The sequence below is a fragment of the Lactuca serriola genome, chromosome 5, assembly GCF_051521515.1.
Source record: "Lactuca serriola cultivar US96UC23 chromosome 5, Lser_US96UC23_V15, whole genome shotgun sequence".
Taxonomy (NCBI): Eukaryota; Viridiplantae; Streptophyta; class Magnoliopsida; order Asterales; family Asteraceae; genus Lactuca; species Lactuca serriola.
The window spans coordinates 251592453-251596754 of record NC_136412.1 but is presented as its reverse complement, the minus strand read 5'-3'; the positions used below and the strand labels follow the sequence as shown (position 1 = coordinate 251596754).

The window sequence follows — 4302 nt, the reverse complement described above, 5'->3', positions numbered from 1 at the left end:
TTGGCAGGTCAAAAATCTCAACCCAAACCCGTCTATTTTCGTGTTGGGTCAGTGTCGGGTTACGGGTTGGGTCGAAAGTTGTCACCCCTACGTGCAACATCATATGCAACTTCATTTACCAGAATAACCAAATATGTAACCGTACACTATTCTTTCTGGAAATGCTTTTAGGCACCAACTTGGTGGATATATGTATATGCCTACCAAAATAAGATATCTTTATGCTAGCAATTATTTATTTTGCTGTGCGTGTATGGCATGTAAATAACTGCATAAAGTATGAATAGGTATAAAAATGCAATAATAGTAAGAACAACAGAATATGGGCATTTGGTCTAGTGGTATGATTCTCGCTTTGGGTGCGAGAGGTCCCGAGTTCGATTCTCGGAATGCCCCAATCTTTTTCCTCAACATAATCAAGTCATTTTGTATTAATTTATTTTTGAAATGCCACTATAATACTTAGTTTGTTGTATATAGTCTACTATTAATATAAACTAAAGTCAAGTCAAGACTTTTTGAAACAAATCTACCAACTAAACTGGATATTGTTTTATATCCCAGTCCCACAAACAAACATGTGCTTGTAGATCTGAAAAGATTCTTTGTCAACAAATTCAACTCACACCATATATATATATATATATATATATATATATATATATATATATATATATATATATATATATATATATATATATAGATTTGCTATTTATGCAGAAATCATAAAAAGATGCAACTTCATGAAAACCATATGTAACTTCATTAACAGAACAAGTAAATACAAAGCGAAAAAATAAATAAATGACTTGATAGAATCATGAAAAGCCATTGGTATATTAAGTAAGGGAATTGACTCGTACACAACAAATTTTTTCCATACACAACAATTTGTGCATTAAAGTGTTGTATTGTACAACTCTATAAAGCATGAATTGTTGTGTATGGAGAAAAATTGCTAGCATAAAGATCAGAATATGAAAGGAAGATGGACATGAAGCATTTAAGTACAATGAGATCTACCTATTAAAATTATTCTCCTTTTTTTTAATGAAGTTACCCTTTTGTCCTTTTGTTAAAAAAAATTTAAAATATACTATCCTATTCCTCCCAAGTAATCTTAACATTCTCTAATGCCAGATTTAGTTTACTTGGGATCTTATCAGATTTATGCCCCTTTCTTCATCTTACAAGTTACAATATCATTGCAGCCTTTCATTTACTTGTAATCCTACAATAAATATTTTGCAGCATTATCATCTCTCTCAAAATATGCAAACAGCACACTAACATAATAATTAATCATGCACAACTTAAAATTGCAGTTTTCTAATCAACTCCACTGCCTGAGCAGAAATTAGAAGTTGTTTGACTAGTGATTAATTGTCCAAAATGCCCCTTAGAACTAGAAGGACAAATAAAGAAAACATATGAACCACAATGAAGTTACTTTTTTTTGGCGAAGTAAACATAAATTCTTTGTCACCTGTGCCTACTAAAATTCTAGTATAGATCACAAACAAGGATAAAACTGCAAATGTATTTTGAATAATGCAATACAAAGAAAAAAAGTATATACAAAATGTTAAAAAAGCTGGTCTTAAAAGGTCACATACAAGGGTAACCTAGTAGTAATATATGATTTGCTTTCGATAATACTTTCTGTTTATTACTAACTAACATGGTAAGCTTAGTGATTACGTTTAATTGCTTATTCCCATATCGTTAAAATTTCAAGATTTTTGTAAGGAACATTAATTATCCTAATTTCTGTTTTATGTTTCACCATGTGGGAATAACTTGAACCCTTTTGCATACTAAAGCAATATATAAAATCCGAAATGAATGAAAGAAAGTGCATGAAGATGTATCAGATGTGCATGATGTATTAAGGTATAAAATTGCATTGATTCTATACGGGAGCATGAAACATAGAAATCTAAAATCATATGTAGAAGCACCTCAAATACACTTCAGACAATGTAAAGTCCTTAAGCTCATTATTTATTCAACCAAAGTGATAAGAAATAAGAACAAACAGATCAGATAGATTAAAAGGAAGATGGGCATTTGGTCTAGTGGTATGATTCTCGCTTTGGGTGCGAGAGGTCCCGAGTTCGATTCTCGGAATGCCCCCTTTTTTTTTAAGAAAAATTCAAGTGCCAATATTTTGTTTAATGTCATGTTATTCTACAACTGATATAAAATAAAGTCAACTAAGGACTTGGGGAAACAACTCTACCTCCTAAATCAAATATTATACTATATGCCCAAAGCCAAACAAACATGTGCTTGCAGATCTAATTAAGATTCTGATAGAGAACGGATCAGATATCAACATTTGGGTAAAAGTGCAGGGACCTAAATGTAATATTTACCATTTTCTGTTTCAACCCTATCTAGAATCATCCTATGTTAGTATAAATAACCATAGTGACAGGAGTAGTGGATCATGGAGAGTATCCGACTTCAAACTACATCCTTCTTACCAGCGAGGGGAGCCAAAGAGCTTTTAAGAAGCTTAATCTCATATTGACAAAGCAAATTAGCAGACGGTCATGAAAGAAGAAGTGAATTCATTGCAAAAGAATCAAACATGAGTTAGTGAAACTCCCCAAATGAAAGAAAGTCTTGAAAAACAAGTAGATTTTCAAGTTGAAGAAAGATGGAAAGGGAAATACCATGAAGTATAAGGCAAGACTCGTTGTCAAAGGTTTCCAACAAAAAGAAGAAATCGACTTTGATGAGATTTTTTCACCGGTTGTGAAGATGATGTCTATTCGAGTTGTACTCGGATTGGTTGCCAGTCTAGATCTTGAACTTGAGCAAATAGATGTGAAAACAGCCTTTCTCCATGGTGATTTGGATGATGAAATATACATGGAGCAACCCGATGGATTTAAAGTCCCAAAGAAAGAGCATCTTGTTTGTAAATTAAAGAAGAGTCTTTATGGTCTTAAACAAGCCCCAAGGCAGTGGTACAAGTGAACGCAATTGAATTTCCCCTCCCTTCATTCCACAGCAGAAAACGTACATATACAGGGAGATAGCTATAAAATAGGAAATTACAATCTTCTAATTTTGGAGCAATATCTTGACTAGGTAATATATTAAATACCCTACTAATATACAGCTAATGATATACAACTAATATACAGCTAATACACCCCCTCAGTCTGAGCCGGAGGAGACCGGAGGCACAGACTGGATCGAAAACAAGTAAATAGTTGACGCGGTAGCCCTTTTGTGAAGATGTCCGCATACTGAAAATCTGCTGGGATGTGAAGAACTCGAATGTCACCAATGCGAACTTTTTCTCTTACAAAATGGATATCGAGTTCCACATGCTTTGTACGTTGGTGTTGCACGGGATTTTCAGACAAATAAACTGCAGATATGTTGTCACAATAAACAATGGTTGCTTTGCGAGTTGGGACAAATAATTCCAAAAGCAAGTTGCGTAGCCAACTCGTTTCAGCAACAGCATTTGCGACCCCACGATATTTAGCTTCGGCACTTGATCGTGATATAGTATGTTGCCTTTTCGACGACCAAGATATCAAATTTTCCCCAAGAAAGACACAATAACCCGAAGTAGAGCGTCGGGAATCCGGGCATCCCCCCAATCAGCATAGGCGATAAGTTGACTTGATTTGGAGGGAGAGATATGAAGACCAAGCTAAATAGTGCCCTTAAGATATCTAAGAACTCGTTTTAGGAATTTGAAGTGGGGTTCCCGTAGGGCATGCATAAATAGACATATTTGTTGTACCGCATACGTGAGATTAGGTCTAGTAATAGTGAGATACTGTAAGGCACCCACAAGTTTGCAATATAATGTTCCATCAGCTAATAGGTAACCACTGGATGCGCTCAATTTTGGCGATGTATCAACTGGTGTGGCACTTGGTTTGCAATCAGCCATGTGAGCACGAGATAGAATGTCAGCAGCGTATGTTTCCTAAGACAGGAATAACCCGCCATTTTGGCGTTTGACATGGATCCCAAGAAAGTGGTTAAGAGCCCCCAAATCAGACATAGCAAACTCACGAGAAAGTGTGGCAATGATGTTGGTGAATAGTTTATCAGAAGAAGCGGTGAGGATGATGTCGTCAACGTACAGTAGTAAATAGGCCATTTCATTTCCTTGTTTATAGACAAAGAGAGAAGTGTCACTAACGGTGCTCCGGAAGCCGCACTTAGTGATATAGGTGGCAAATCTATCATACCACGCACGAGGAGCCTGTTTAAGTCCATACAATGATTTTCGGAACCTGCAAACATGATTAGGATAAGTGGCAT

At 35.4% G+C, this 4302-nt stretch overlaps 2 non-coding genes across 2 annotated transcripts; both read left to right on the top strand.

Moving 5' to 3' along the window:
• Positions 1-324: 324 nt before the first annotated feature.
• Positions 325-396, top strand: TRNAP-UGG (transfer RNA proline (anticodon UGG)). The gene has a single exon. It is a non-coding gene; the product is annotated as a tRNA-Pro (tRNA).
• A 1668-nt stretch (positions 397-2064) lies between these two features.
• TRNAP-UGG (transfer RNA proline (anticodon UGG)) lies at positions 2065-2136 on the top strand. Its single transcript has one exon. It is a non-coding gene; the product is annotated as a tRNA-Pro (tRNA).
• The last annotated feature ends 2166 nt before the right edge of the window (positions 2137-4302 follow it).